At 41.3% G+C, this 17,179-nt stretch overlaps 1 protein-coding gene and 1 pseudogene across 1 annotated transcript in view; one reads left to right on the top strand and one right to left on the bottom strand.

Moving 5' to 3' along the window:
• Window positions 1–17,179, bottom strand: part of LOC137250787 (uncharacterized) — an 865,562-nt gene that overhangs the window by 708,954 nt on the left and 139,429 nt on the right. The window lies entirely within an intron of this gene.
• Window positions 8,526–17,179, top strand: part of LOC137250793 (zinc finger protein 574-like) — a 94,606-nt pseudogene continuing 85,952 nt past the window's right edge.

Raw genomic sequence — 17,179 nt, 5'->3', positions numbered from 1 at the left:
GCTTTCTGCGTAAATCTTTGACTATCTGTTAACACATTAAATGCTTCGAAGGCAGAAGTAAGCGGTGATGTAAATTAATTTCCATAGCGGCCGCCGTGGTGTGATGGTAGCGTGCTCCGCCTATCACACCGTATGCCCTGGGTTCAACTCCCGGGCAAAGCAACATCAAAATTTTAGAAATAAGGTTTTTCAATTAGAAGAAAACTTTTCTACGCGGGGTCGCCCCTCGGCAGTGTTTGGCAAGCGCTCCGGGTGTATTTCTGCCATGAAAAGCTCTCAGTGAAAACTCATCTGCCTTGCAGATGCCGTTCGGAGTCGGCATAAAACATGTAGGTCCCCTCCGGCCAATTTGTAGGGAAAATCAAGAGCAGCACGACGCAAATTGGAAGAGAAGCTCGGCCTTAGATCTCTTCGGAGGTTATCGCGCCTTACATTTATTTTTTTTTAGCTCTACAAAGACTTTGTCCGACTCAACGAAATGTATAGCCAAGAATATGAACAAAATAAATACAATTGCTCAGGATCTCGAATGATGGCTATAAATTGTTCATGCCACAAAATGAAGGTAAAATCAGCAGAGCTTAGGTTAAAAAAAAAATTTATTTTTCTTAATTCAAACCCACGCAACCGCCATAAAGCGAACAGCAACCAAGGAATCTTGGAAAGAGTAGCATGAGCACAATGCGGGAGGATCTAATGCTTCACAAAATATTAAGTTAATCTATTTTTTATTTTCTAATATTAATGAACTTAAATTTTAGTTAAACATTTTTTTATTACATAAATTAAAATGTTTGATTTATTTTATTTGAATTTTTTTTTTTACTTTTTTATTTATCCTTCTATAACTTTGTTTAAATAACATTTTTTTTAACTTGTTTTAAACAACTTTTTTAAGTTTGTAAATCATTTTTTTTTTTTCTTTTTACTAGTTTGTATATAACCAGCTGTACTTGTACACATGGTATTATAACTTTGATTCGGTAATGGTTGGCTGTTTCAGTATCGAAAAAAAATTGGATTGAGCCATGTCCATCCGCCCGTCTGTCCGTTCACACGATAACTTGAGTAAATTTTAAGGTATCTTGATAAAATTTGGCATGTAGGTTCCTGGGCACACATCTCAGATCGCTATTTAAAATGAGCGAAATCGGACTATAACCACGCCCACTTTTTCGATATCGAAGATTTCGAAAAACAGGAAAAGTGCGACAATTCATTACCAAAGACGGCTAAAGGGATGAAACTTGGTAGGTGAGTTTAACTTATGACGCAGAATAGAAAATTAGTAAAATTTTGGAAAATGGGCGTGGCTCCGCCCACTTTTAAAAGAAGGTAATTTCAAAGTTTTGCAAGCTGTGATTTGGCAGTCGTGGAAGATATCATGATGAAATTTGGCAGGAACGTTACTCCTATTACTGTATGTGTGCTAAGTAAAAATTAGCAAAATCGGATTACGAACACGCCCACTTTTAAAAAAAAAATTTTTTTAAAAGTCAAATTTTATCAAAAAATTTAATATCTTTACAGTATATAAGTAAATTATGGCAACAGTCAACTCCAGTAATGATATGCTGCAAGAAAATACAAAAATAAAAGAAAATTTCAAAAGGGGCGTGACTCCGCCCTTTTTCATTTAATTCGTCCAGAATACTTTTAATGCAATAAGTCGAGCAAAAATATACCAATCCTTGTGAAATTTGGTAGAGCTTAGATTCTAGGACGATAACTGTTTTCTGTGAAAAAGTGCGAAATCGGTTGAAGCCACGCCCAGTTTTTATACACAGTCGACCGTCTGTCCTTCCGCTCGGCCGTTAACACGATAACTTGAGCAAAATTCGATATATCTTTACTAAACTTAGTTCACGTACTTATCTGAACTCACTTTATCTCGGTAATGAAAATGGGCGAAATCCGACTATGACCACACCCACTTTTTCGGTATCGAAAATTTGGAAAAATGAAAAAATGCCATAATTCTATACCAAATACGAAAAAGGGATGAAAAATGGTGATTGGATTGGTTTATTGACGCAAAATATAACTTTAGAAAAAACCTTGTATAATGGGTGTGACACCTACCATATTAAGTAGAAGAAAATGAAAAAGTTCTGCAGGGCGAAATCAAAAGCTCTTGGAATCATGGCAGGAATACTGTTCGTGGTAATACATAATATATAAATAAATTAGCGGTACCCAACAGATGACGTTCTAGGTCAAACTGGTCCACCTTTTGGTCGATATCTCGAAAACGCCTTCACATATACAACTAAGGGCCACTCCCTTTTAAACCCCTCATTAGTACCTTTAATTTGATACCCATATCGTACAAACGCATTCTAGAGCCACCCCTGGTCCACCTTTATGGCGATATCTAGAAAAGGCGTCCACCTATAGAACTAAGGCCCACTACGTTATTATAGTCGAATAGGACGTATGTAAATAGGTATGTGGGTATTATTAATTCATGTCTTTATTTCGGCTTCGCATGCATATTTATCAGTTTTGCCAGGTTGATGCGACTAAATCGAATATCACAATGAAAATTACTTTAAAGCTCTCAGCAACAGCTTTCATTTGCTATCCATAATACACACATATTCTAGGGGTATCCTGGTCCATGTTTTTGGCCTATATCTCGAGACTCTAGTCACCCAGCGGTGTAAAACTTACTCTGTACTAAAGCACACATCAACAGCTTCAATTTGATACCCATATTGTATAAACACATTCTAGGGGTGCCCGGGTCCACGTTTTGGACTATATCTGGAGACCCTAGTCACCAGTTTGATACCCATATCGTACAAACGCATTCTATAGTCTCACCCCTGGTTCAGCTTTATGGCGATATCTAGAAAAGGCGTCCACCTATAGAACTAAGGCACACTCCCTTTTAAAACACTCATTAACACCTTTCATTTGATACCCATATCGTACAAACACATTCTAGAGTCACCTCTGGTCCACCTTAATTGCGATATCTCGAAAAGGCGTCCAACTATAGAACTAAGGCACACTCCCTTTTAAAACTCTCATTAACACCTTTCATTTGAGACCCATATCGTACAAACGCATTCTAGAGTCACCCCTGGTCCAGCTTTATGGCGATATCTAGAAAAGACGTCCACATATAGAACTAAGCACACCCCCTTTTAAAACACTCATTACACCTTTAATTTGATACCCATATCGTACAAACGCATTCTAGATTCACCTCTGGTCCATCTTTATGGCGATATCTCGAAAAGGCGTCCACCTATAGAACTAAGGCCCACTCCATTTTAAATAATCATTAACACCTTTCATTTGATACCCATATCGTACAAACACATTCTAGAGTCACCCCTGGTCCATCTTTATGGCGATATCTCGAAAAGGCGTCCACCTATAGAACTAAGGCCCACTCCATTTTAAATAATCATTAACACCTTTCATTTGATACCCATATCGTACAAACGCATTCTAGATTCACCTCTGGTCCACCTTTATGGCGATATCTCGAAAAGGCGTCCACCTATAGAACTAAGGCACACCCCCTTTTAAAACATTCATTAACACCTTTCATTTGATACCCATATCGTACAAACACATTCTAGAGTCACCCCTGGTCCACCTTTATGGCGATATCTCGAAAAGGCGTCCACCTATAGAACTAAGGCACACCCCCTTTTAAAACATTCATTAACACCTTTCATTTGATACCCATATCGTACAAACACATTCTAGAGTCACCCCTGGTCCACCTTTATGGCGATATCTCGAAAAGGCGTCCACCTATAGAACAAAGGCCCACTCCCTTTTAAAATTCTCATTAGCATCTTTCATTTGAGACCCATATCGTACAAACGCATTCTAGAGTCACCCCTGGTCCAGCTTTATGGCGATATCTAGAAAAGACGTCCACATATAGAACTAAGCACACCCCCTTTTAAAACACTCATTACACCTTTAATTTGATACCCATATCGTACAAACGCATTCTAGATTCACCTCTGGTCCATCTTTATGGCGATATCTCGAAAAGGCGTCCACCTATAGAACTAAGGCCCACTCCATTTTAAATAATCATTAACACCTTTCATTTGATACCCATATCGTACAAACACATTCTAGAGTCACCCCTGGTCCATCTTTATGGCGATATCTCGAAAAGGCGTCCACCTATAGAACTAAGGCCCACTCCCTTTTAAAATTCTCATTAACACCTTTCATTTGATAAACATATCGTACAAACGCATTCTAGATTCACCTCTGGTCCACCTTTATGGCGATATCTCGAAAAGGCGTCCACCTATAGAACTAAGGCACACCCCCTTTTAAAACATTCATTAACACCTTTCATTTGATACCCATATCGTACAAACACATTCTAGAGTCACCTCTGGTCCACCTTTATGGCGATATCTCGAAAAGGCGTCCACCTATAGAACTAAGGCACACCCCCTTTTAAAACATTCATTAACACCTTTCATTTGATACCCATATCGTACAAACACATTCTAGAGTCACCCCTGGTCCATCTTTATGGCGATATCTCGAAAAGGTGTCCACCTATAGAACTAAGGCCCACTCCCTTTTAAAATTCTCATTAACACCTTTCATTTGATACACATATCGTACAAACGCATTCTAGATTCACCTCTGGTCCACCTTTATGGCGATATCTCGAAAAGGCGTCCACCTATAGAACTAAGGCACACCCCCTTTTAAAACATTCATTAACACCTTTCATTTGATACCCATATCGTACAAACACATTCTAGAGTCACCCCTGGTCTACCTTTATGGCGATATCTCGAAAAGGCGTCCACCTATAGAACTAAGGCACACCCGCTTTTAAAACATTCATTAACACCTTTCATTTGATACCCATATCGTACAAACATATTCTAGAGTAACCTCTGGTCCACCTTAATTGCGATATCTCGAAAAGGCGTCCACCTATAGAACTAAGGCACACCCCCTTTTAAAACATTCATTAACACCTTCCATTTGATACCCATATCGTACAAACACATTCTAGAGTAACCTCTGGTCCACCTTAATTGCGATATCTCGAAAAGGCGTCCACCTATAGAACTAAGGCACACCCCCTTTTAAAACATTCATTAACACCTTTCATTTGATACCCATATCGTACAAATACATTCTAGAGTCAACTCTGGTCCACCTTAATTGCGATATCTCGAAAAGGCGTCCACTTAACTAAGGCACACTCCCTTTTAAAACACTCACTAACACCTTTCATTTGATACCCATATCGTACAAACACATTCTAGAGTCACCCCTGTTCCACCTTTATGGCGATATCTCGAAAAGGCGTCCACCTATAGAACTAAGGCCCACTCCCTTTTAAAATTCTCATTAACACCTTTCATTTGATACCCATATCGTACAAACAAATTCTAGGGTCACCCCTGTTCCACCTTTGTGGCGATATCTCGAAAAGGCGTCCACCTATAGAACTAAGGCATACTCCCTTTTAAAACACTCACTAACACCTTTCATTTGATACCCATATCGTACAAACACATTCTAGAGTTACCCCTGGTCCACCTTTATGGCGATATCTCGAAAAGGCGTCCACCTATAGAACAAAGGCCCACTCCCTTTTAAAATTCTCATTAGCATCTTTCATTTGATACCCATATCGTACAAACAAATTCTAGATTCACCTCTGGTCCATCTTTATTGCGATATCTCGAAAAGGCGTCCACCTATAGAACTAAGGCCCACTCCATTTTAAATAATCATTAACACCTTTCATTTGATACCCATATCGTACAAACACATTCTAGAGTCACCCCTGGTCCATCTTTATGGCGATATCTCGAAAAGGCGTCCACCTATAGAACTAAGGCCCACTCCCTTTTAAAATTCTCATTAACACCTTTCATTTGATAAACATATCGTACAAACGCATTCTAGATTCACCTCTGGTCCACCTTTATGGCGATATCTCGAAAAGGCGTCCACCTATAGAAGTAACGCACACCCCTTTTAAAACATTCATTAACACCTTTCATTTGATACCCATATCGTACAAACACATTCTAGAGTCACCTTTGGTCCACCTTTATGGCGATATCTCGAAAAGGCGTCCACCTATAGAACTAAGGCACACCCCCTTTTAAAACATTTGTTCGGCCGGGGTGCGTATGCTCCTGAGTCGTAGGTGGGCGCACCGGGGTCGATCTCAGTGGGAAATAGGTGTATGGAATAGAAAATAAGCAAATAGACGAGATTTCTCGTTATAATATATGTGGTTTATTGTATAACTATATGAATTAGTTGGTTACAATATTACCTGAATTTATTGTGATCAGAACGGCAGAGATCGTTGGCGGCAGATGCGTGCTGGTTGGCTGTTGAAATCAAAGAGGCCGGTTGTATAGCAAGCTACAACCGTTGACCCGCAAAATCCTCCGTTTTGGAGGGGAAAGGCACCCACACATCAACCCCGACATGCATATGCATGAGTGCTGACAAAAAGCACACATACACGCGCATGTACATGCATGCACATGCATGAGGGTGATGGTGTGGGTGGTTATAAATTAATTCGAGTATCGAGTATCGATTTGCAGAGTTGCATTGGGGGGTCGCAATCAGATGCGGAAAAGTTAGGCATCCTGCCTAAACATGCCGGCCCCCCTTGCGATACGCAACATCGTTTTCCGCCAATGACCTCCGCTGGAACGAGAAAAATTATTATAAGACTTACACCCTAAACTTAATCTAAGTGAAGAGTTCGTCTGCGACGCAACATGGCCGGGAATCCCTTTCGACTTGCTTAGCATGCCACCTGAGCTAAGATGAAAGAATTAGCGGTTATGAACAGTGAAGTGAATATTTCTTGCCATTGAATTATACATAATTCTTAAATATAGAAATTCAGAATGTAATATGTGAATTGTCGATGGCCAGTAAGGCTGGACGAAGAGGCCGAGGTCTCCGTTCCAGAGTGGCACCATTGTTTGTTATTCTTTGGTTTTTTTTTTCTTTTTCGGTCCGGATGAAGAGGCCGAGGTCTCCATTCCAGATTTGCGGTTTTTTTTTTTTTTTGTTGGTTGGACGAAGAGGCAGAGGTCTCCGTTCCAGACTCGAGGGTTTTGAGGTTTTTCTGGGCTGGACGAAGAGGCCGAGGTCTCCGTTCCAGCGTATAACGTGGCCGTCTCGCTCTCTGGGCGACTGTGGCATTTTATGGATGTGCCAGGGCGAGTGGCCGTGAGGTTGGTTGGGTGATGCGCGTTTTCGCTGCAGCGCATGTATTTCGTCAGTTGTGTATTATATTATTACCCTACAAAACCTACCCACGCCCATGCAAATGTGACTACGAATATAACCTATCACCGTAAAATGACTAGTCAACTGAAGTGGAGTGACGAGAGCGTTTTTGCAAAGTAGTTAGTGCTGTGATTTCGAGCAGCTTATGTATTTCAACAAAACCAGCAAGATTGCGGTGTGTGGGAGGTTGGAGCGGACGTGATTCCAAGCCACCCGCGCAAAATTACTTGGTTTCGTGATACGCGTGGTGTTTTATTAACAACCGTACGTTAAACTATATGACTAAACCGAGTTTAAAACGAACCGGAGAGGTTGACGACGGTATTGATTTAATTTTGTGCGACAGCTCATGACGAAGAGCGAACATCGTAATTAAATTGGAAAATGTACCAACTGCCGGTGCTTACATGCAGATTGGCGATGCGTTCTTCATGACGCGTTCTATCTGCACGGTACCATTATGCTAAATGTACCATGCAACTCTGTCGTGTATTTCTTGGTTAGCTGACAGCTGGTATGGTGAATTTGTGGTGTGCGAGTATATATATACATATATGTATTTGCTTGCCCTTGAAAAAAACTAGGTCACTGGGGCAGTAGCACACTAGGCCGGTAGAAACAGTTGACTTTTTCCCATTTCGGGATTTTGTCGTGTCGGGATTCTTTCATTTCGGGGCCCGGATTGTTTTTGTACCGAGCCCTTATAATGACTGTTTGTGATATTTGTTGTTGAAAAACAACAAGTCCTGCCCCCCAGCCAGAAAGCAGTACCCAAAATCCGGAAAGGGTAAAAAAAAAAAAAAAAAAAAAAAAAAAAAGCAAAAAAAATTTCCTTGTAAAAAAAATGTTAAATTTTTTGTGCAAGGAGAGGTTTGTCTTTGTTTTGGTTTCCCTTTTTTTTTTTAATTCCTTTGTTGTGTATGACTGGTTGGTACTGCATGAGACGCCCACCTGGGTAAAAATAGAAAAAGCGTCAGTCCCGATTGTGATGTCTTGCGGTTTTCGGTACCCGGTTGCCTCTTTTGGTGCAACACTAATATGATGTGCCGAACCAAGTAGGCATACATACATACCTATGTACATACGTTTGTTACAAATATGCCAACGGGAAAAGACAAAACAAATGAACATTCATACACACCCGTGTATATAATGTAAATTCCACAGAATTGAAACAAATGGGACATAAACAGAATGATTTAAACCGTTTTATCATTCTTTTACTACGGCGCGTGGCCATCGTACATGTTTGAAGATTCTTAGGAACGAAAAAATGGTAGGTGAATTTTTGTACTTGGTACTTACATAAATATACTTTTATTTATTATTGTTAATCAATTTTTTTCTTTATTTTCAGGAAAATAATTTGTTTTAAACGAAGTCCAGATGATTTTACCATCTATACGTATAAGAAAAAGAAATATTAACCACAAGTTATAAGTAACGGGGAGTTAATATCTCCAATGAATTAATGAACCACAGGCCCATTTTTCTCACAATGTGCTGCATCTGTTCTGGTTGCTGAAAACATTATATTCCAATGCCAAGAGTCCGAACAGAACTTTCAATATCAACGTTCACAGTTAAAACCTCTTGCAAAGGCAGACATTAAACATGCATTCTAATGTTCATGAAAAAAGTGACGAGCACATAAATGCCTCACAATTGCGATACCGAACTAAATCCAGCACCAGGACATCATACAGTAGGCTCGATCGATTCTAAAAGGAAGAAGGCGTTACGATATCACCACAAAGTGAGCCATCAGCGAAGCGTATGAAAGATGGAGACCCTGCGATTGTGGTAATCTTCAATTGTGAGGAGTGCAACTTCAGCACGAAGACAAGTAAACAGGACAGAGGCGCACAGTGAATGGAGTATATGACCCCAACATTTTCGCTTGCATTGTACCCAGCGTTTCTCTTGGAAGCCCACTCTTTATCGTCACATTGAACTCGTTCACAAAATAATGCCCAAAGATAAGCGATCTTTATGCAATGAGTCTGAATAGGCGTATGTGTGCGAAATACATCTACTGGAGCATATCCAACAACGATATTGGCCACGTAACTTCAAATGTCCTGATCCACTATGTGAGCAATCGGTTACACGAACTTTTACATTAAGGCGTCACTTCATCACTACACATACAGAGCAAACTACTACAAGTTACCATTGCATCAATTGTAATGAATACTTTAAAGTTTATGATGAATGGAAATACCATAATGAAACAGTTCACAAAAGGACACTGTATATTTTCCCCCATTGTGGTTATCCCTTTTTTTTCGTTTTAAAGATAGGCTGGACGAGCATCTAATGAAAGATGTCGGCAAACGCAGTGTTGTTCCGTGTTCTTATTGCCAGAGACGTTTCATAACAAAAATGGACTTAGCAAATGAGAAATCTGCATAGCAATGGCTAGGTACGTTGTTGTGGGAGGAATTTTCGCTATTTAAGGAACCACTAAATGATTTGTAATAACAATAGATATATATAATATATATTAAGCAGTTGAGTCCTTAATAGCGCATAAGCGTTTCAATAACAACTTAATCGTTCTGGGTGCTACAATTTTTGTTTGTTTCGGGGGCGCTTTCATAATTAACAATGTGGTTGGTGCTATGCTCTTAAAGCTTTTGGAGTGAAAGTATGAAGCGGATACACCCCTTTTTTAAAAACGTAAGTGTCAGTGTTATCGAAATGTATGAACATAAGCCCATGGTGGAATTAATAAGAACACACTCAAACACCAAATCAGTTGAAGTGCTGGAACGAGATTAAAAACATCAAAGTCGACGAATAAAGGAAAAATAATAAAAACTGCTCAAAATCCACACTCGACCATTCAAGGCGATGAACCAACAACGTGCACATGGAAATAACTAGAAATAAAGTCGGTTTATCAGATTTAAATCAGAAAGGCTCTAAAAATATATTTAAATGTGTCACGTAGTGTTTTGCATATGCGTTAATTATGGAAGCCTATACTACACCCAACAAAATACGTCTGAAAAGCTGTGATTTGTGAGGGGATGAAGAAAATTAATTAAACTGGCTACGGACGGTGATTCCAGTACGCGATGATGTGTATCTTACACCAAAATAAATTTGTTCGCTTTTGAACAAACGCCCTAAGGTAAATAATAAATTTTTAATTCTGGGTAGATACATAACTTAATATCATAGCCCCGATAGCGAAACAATAACTGGGATCGCCGAGTCCGGATATGCACCTGTATGGCGGCGCACCGACGTTTTGCCTATATCCAGGTAAGCAATACCAGAAGAATGGGCCATATTTTAACAATGGAAGTTGTACTCGCACTTGACACCATACATAATATGGGTTTTGCGCATCGTGATGTGAAACCAGAGAAGGTGCTACTCGATCGTCGTGGCCATTTAAAACTGACCGGAATTGGTACATGTAGGCGTATGGAACCGAATGGTTGGGTGATGTCGAGCAGCGCTGTTGGCACACCCGATTATATTAGTCTGGAGATACTGCAATCGCAGGGCGTGGACAATGATTAAGGACGTGAATGTAATTGGTGGTAAGAATCAATTAAATAAATAATTAATATGCATAAACAATCTTTGGTTTTTCCAATATTTTTAACCGACTAAAACTTTTCGGTTCATAAAGTTACTTGTTATTTTTTCGTGGTTTCTGCCAATTTACCGGCTTATGGGTCCTTTTGCAAGGTTTTGAAAGCATGCATTTTTGTTGTTGTGAATAGTTGCAGTGCCTTGATAGGCATCAAGTGCGCCGTTAGGATAATAGCCTTGTGGTATATTTGGATTTGGTGGTACCGATTCTTGCGCAATCATACGCTGAGCCCCTTCCTGCGGCTTGTAGCCACAAGTAAGGATGGCGGAAAAAAAGGACCTCTATAACTGAATACAGAAGCGGATATTAGCAATTACTGTCTGATATATCAATTTTATTTACAAATATCGCCTACTCTCTGTTGAATCAATCGACGATGTGTCAAGCTTTACCACAATTCCGAAATTTTCCACCTATCCATACAAGCTGGTTACTCTTTCTGACTGAATAATGAGTTGTCATACAATTGAACAAAAGAGATAATCAAATATGAATACTTAGGTGATCAAAAAATTGAATATAGTTTTTCAATCATACTGTGGAATCATATTCGAATTAAATGTGGTTACTTTGGGGGATCAACAATTTTTAATAATTTTTCATTCAGCTTTCTGAATCTTTTCTGATTATATCTGTTGAGTGAATAATAAATATTATACTTGTTAGAATTTAACTGTCCATTGAAGATCTTATTTTTTTTTTTTTTTTTTGAGGTATGAAGAATAAATACATGATAATCCAATCCGACAATCATTCATACATCTCTACCAAAAACGATTAAAATATGTTCATGACCATGATCTGAAAATGCCTGTGAATCACTCCCAAACAATTAAAGCTCACTCTGACAGTGATATCAATTGTGAATAAAGCGTTTCGTAAAGTGAATCCTAAATGATTATTTAAGAATAATCACATTTAAGGTACATTTTTCTCCCGACGATACATTACTTTTTTAATCGAAAAATGCTTTTAGATTTGGACGTGGTTCTTATGGGATGATGAGGTGATGATATTGCTAATTTTATTGCTGATTTTGTGGCAGAGAATGAGTGGGTGAGTTTGATTCAATACTAGAGGTTTGTGCTTTGAGGAACAATCTGTGAAATTGTAGTAGACAAGTATCTCTGGTAGTATATTAGTAATGATAATAAATTTGTAAATGCCAAAGGTTTTTTGGGGAAATAATTCCGTTTCTACTAAAGATTTCGTGAATTGACAAAGTCATGCTGTTTTGGTCATTCCTTCCCGAAATTGTTTGAAGAATGCCGTACGTTAGAATTTTATTCATAAATGCACTATGTTGCCAAAACTCCCCCTACGAGCATAAGTTCAAAGCATTTTTGTCACAGGAGGGAGTTAATGAAAAGCATACCGGGGTTAAGTGTTCTTCAATCTCACTCTAATATAGGGCGGTTTGGAGACAAATCCTGTATTGGGAAATTTCTGACTTTGAGATAGCATGATTTGAAGATGTAGCCGGCATGGGGTGATACGCCACTCAGCAGCCGCAATGAACTGACCAAAACAAAAACAAAAAGAAAATGGCTTATTGTCTTAGAACTTTAGATTCCGGCCTTAACTTGGGCAGAAGAGTCCAACTTTTGTGCGATCCCGCTAAACAAAGAGTATTCACCCGTTTCGGAAAGCTCGTGTCCGTGAACCGTTAATTTCCAAATACAACCTCTTCCCCAAATTCTTAAATAGAGACGAAGGTTCCGAGCAATCATTCAACATGGTCATTGAGTGCATTTCGTTATGGTATCTCCACTAGTTACCAACGATATGGATTCCTTTTGCTTTACGCGAATCATTTACTAGTCGAGGTTTTTGCCGTTGAACGATGAATTTTGTTTTGGCTTAGGTTTCTTAGGTTCATAGGTTTACGAAGGTCCACGATTCCATGGTTTCCGCAAAGTTCTGTAAACCGAGGTTAACCCATATTTAGAATATGGCTGTCCCTACTCATTAAGTAAAAAAATTCTGTTGGCCTCGTGCTTTTGTCCGAGTGCATTTATGTTCTCTGGCAGATAGTAGATCTGCGTCCTGGGTCTGGCGTCCTCGTTCGAGGCGCGTGAATGGGTGTTGAATTTTGGAAGTTTAAAATATACAAAGGGCCGAAAGCCCTTAGACTCTGTGGCAGATCGGTTCGCCCTTCTGCGGTAGGCTTTTATGATGTCCTCGTTATGGGATAACGAGTGAATGGGATTGTTTCTGGTGTCCTCGCTCTGGGTGAGCGAGTGAATTGTGGGGTTTATTTTGCAAAATTAAAATAAGTGCTTGGTGGCAGATGGGCGATCTGCATTAGGGTTGTTCTGGTATCCTCGCTCTGGGGGGTGATTGAATTTGGGTTATTTGTTCAGGGGGCCACGGTTAGTGTTGTTAAAAACCATAGAAAAAAATTGCTTTTTGTTTGCGAGCTTTTGGTAAGCTCTCATGCGTCCTCGTGTCTCTAGCTCCCTTTCCCCATTGCCCACAAGTAGCTAGGTGTAGGATTCCCCCTCCGGCAGACTCGGTACGAGACCGGAGGTGCGAAAAAAAGAAAAATAAGATGTAGGATCGCCCTCCGGTAGACTCGCACCCTCACGAGACCGGGGTGGTTGATTATAATTAGGGCCGCGGGAGCGACGCACGCTTAGGGATAGCGGGGCATCACGGCGCGTGGTTGAACGCGTCTTTATGTCCCGCGCTCCCTTTCCCCATTGCCATCGCGTAGTACGCCTTAGGTTTCCCCTCCGGTAGACTCGCACCCTCACGAGACCGGGGGGTTGATGATAATATATGGCTCGGGAGAAACGCAAGCTTAGGGATAGAGAGACACGAAGACGTGGGTTCCTTAATATGCTTTCGATGCTATCACTAACCGTGGGCCTCTAATTGTAGGTAGTCGGGGGAAATAGTGTTTTGGGTTTGATTCTTTTTGAAGGGAGGGGTATGGAGGAACGGAGGGATTGTTAGGAGGAGCACTTAGCCTTCTCGCAATCCGTCTCTTCCGTTGGAAGAAGGATCAGTTTGACCAAAGGTCGTCTGACTTGACCCTTCTCGGTTTTGAGGTCGACTACGCGTACTCGGTCATCTTCGCCGGGGTGTACGTTGACAACTCGACCTAACCTCCATTCGTTGGGAGATAAGTGGTCCTCTTTGAGGACAGCGAGATCTCCCACTTTTATATTTTGTATGGGATGCTTCCACTTCACTCTTTTTTGAAGTTCGGATAGATATTCGGTTTTCCATCGCTTGCAGAAAGTGTGATGGAGGGCTTTGAGTTTCTGCCACCGATTGATCATCGAGGCAGGGTTCTCACTAGCATCCGGCTCTGGCGGAGCCAGTAGATGGCTGCCAGTGAGGAAATGACCTGGAGTAAGCGGCTCAAGGTCCGTTGGGTCATTGGATGCCGGGCTGAGCGGCCGCGAGTTCAGGCATGCCTCGATGCGGCACAAGAGTGTATGGAATTCCTCGAATGTAAATTTGTGTGGTGAGGCTATCTTTTTGAAGTGGCTTTTGAAGCTTTTCACTCCAGCCTCCCACAGCCCTCCCATGTGGGGAGCGCCCGCAGGGATGAAATGCCAAGTGAGTGACTGGTGGCTGTACTTCGAGACAGCATTGTCTCGGGTTTGTGCCATGAAAGTTTTGAATTCCGATCGTAGGGATCGTGAAGCTCCGACAAAGTTTGTACCGTTGTCGGAGTAGACGTTTTTGGGACATCCGCGTCTAGATATAAAACGTGCAAAAGCCGCAAGAAATGATGGGGTGCTGAGGTCAGTAGTGGCCTCCAGATGAATCGCTCGTGTGGAAAAGCACACGAAAAGGCAGACATAGCCTTTGGATAGTCGACACCCTCTGCCGCGGTAACTTTTAATGTCGAAGGGTCCGGCAAAGTCGACTCCAGTATTCGTGAATGCACGGCTGAATGTCGTGCGTTCGCGAGGGAGAATACCCATAAGTTGGGTCTGAGCACGCTTTCGGTGTACAGTGCAAACTTTGCAATTGTGAATTGTAGCCCTAATCATGGTTTTGATGTTAGGTATCCAGTATTGGGTGCGTATCAGACGTAACATGAGTTGGTTTTCCCCATGCAGACTTTGTTGATGAAACATTAGGACTGTCAGACGGGATAACCGGCAGTTGTATGGGAGGAGGATTGGGTGGCGTTCATTAAAGGCTAAGTCCTTTGACGCCCCGAGTCGTCCTCCTACCCGAATGATGCCATGTTGGTCTAGGTAGGGATTAAGTGAGAGTATTGCACTTTTCCCTGCAATTGGTTTTCCGGCCTTTAGATCACGATATTCGGAACTATAGTGTTGTTTCTGATAGATTTTAATTAGGAGTTGGGTTACTGCTTTGCTCTCATCAGGAGAGATTAAAGGTGACTTGACCTGAAATGATTTTTTTGTTTTGTGGTGAGTTCTTCGGTAGAACCTCATAACGTATGAGAGCACCCGTAAAGCCCTAGGTAGATCTGAAAAGCGTTGGAGAACATCGGTAGTATTTACTGTTGTTGTTGCGCATGTCTTCGCCCTCTTTTCCTCTACGGAGGTGATGTAGTCACTTTCTTGTCCTGGCCATTGGGAAGTGTCTTCTTGCAGCCAAGAAGGTCCCTGCCACCACAACGAATTGTTGACCAATTCAGACGCAGGTAATCCTCTGCTACCTAAATCTGCTGGGTTAGATTCTGAGTTTACATGTAGCCAGTCCTTATTTCCGACCATGTCGATGATCTTGGTGATCCGATGTGCGACGAAAGTGGACCAGGAACACGGCGGTTTCCTTATCCATGCGAGGACGATAGTTGAATCCGTCCAAAGGTGAACTCGCACTGGTCCCAACTTAAGGTTTCTGAAAATGGATTCAGTGATTTCCGCTAACAGCACGGCTCCGCAAAGTTCCAAACGTGGAAGAGAAAGAGTTTTCACTGGGGCTACTCGGGTTTTGGCTAGAAGCAGGTTCGTGCAGACATTATCATCCGTTTTGACGCGCATGTAAATGGCTGCTGCATAAGCCTTCTCGGATGCATCACAAAATCCATGGATCTCGATGTCGGTTCCTGGTGAAAAGTTGACCCATCTAGGTATCCGGATTTTATCGATTTCGTGGTATTGGTCGGTGAAGGTTTTCCATCGTTCCAGCGTACTGGTCGATACTGGTTCGTCCCAAGCGGTGCCTTCTAGCCAAATACTCTGCATGAGTATTTTTGCCACAATAACCATTGGCGCAAGCCAGCCTAAAGGATCGAAAAGTTTGGCTATAGCGGATAGGGCTGCTCTCTTCGTAATGTTTTCCGGGTTGTCCAGCGTCCCTGCTTTAAAATAAAATAAATCGGAGTGGGCATTCCATCGTATTCCCAGGGCTTTTACCGAACTAGCTTCTTCGAACGCTAAGAAATCCTCGCTGAGCAAGTCCGTTTTGGGGATGTCCTTTAGAATTTCCTTACAGTTTGAAGTCCACTTGCGTAATGGAAAGCCAGCTGAGTGTAAGGCTTCGTGAATCTCGTTTCTTGCTTTGATGGTTGACGCTATTGTGTGTCCTCCAGATAAAACATCATCTACGTACATACTCTCTCTTAGTATGCTAGCCGCTGTAGGGTGTGAATTTGCGACGTCGTCAGCCAGTTGTAGGAGCGTTCTTATCGCGAGATATGGAGCGCAATTCACTCCGAAGGTGACCGTCTTTAATTCGTAAAGACTAATAGGGTCATTCGGGGAAGTGCGATGCACAATACGTTGAAATTTGGTGTGATTTTCGTTCACCCAAATTTGTCGATACATCTTTTCGATGTCGCTATTGAAGACGAAACGGTATAGCCTCCATCGTAATATGAGGATGGGTAGATCGGCTTGTAGAACTGGGCCTGGGAGTAGAATATCATTTAGGCTCTTCCCGTTGGCCGTAGGGCTCGAGGCATTGAATACTACGCGTACCTTTGTAGTGGTACTTTCCGCTTTAATAACGGCGTGGTGGGGCAGGAAATAATTATCCGAATCGTCGGATGGAATATTCTTTTCAATTTTTCCCATATGTCCGAGCGTTTCATATTCTGACAACACTCGAACATACTCTTTACCTAAGTCTGGGTTTTTTATTAGCCGCCCCTCATTCCGGAAGAATTGAGAGCATGCACGCTTCAGGGATGGTCCTAAGTTAATATTGTTAGGGTAATCCTGCCGGAATGGTAGTGACACGGTGTACCTTCCATTCTCACTTCGCTGCGTTGTTTCCTTAAATAATTGTTCGCAGTACCTTTCCTCTTCATTCAATATTTTATTTTTGGGTAGATTTTCT

The sequence above is a fragment of the Eurosta solidaginis genome, chromosome 4 (genome assembly GCF_040869045.1).
Source record: "Eurosta solidaginis isolate ZX-2024a chromosome 4, ASM4086904v1, whole genome shotgun sequence".
NCBI classification, from domain to species: domain Eukaryota; kingdom Metazoa; phylum Arthropoda; class Insecta; order Diptera; family Tephritidae; genus Eurosta; species Eurosta solidaginis.
Note: the sequence above shows the minus strand (reverse complement) of the source record. Positions and strands in the feature narration are given on the sequence as shown.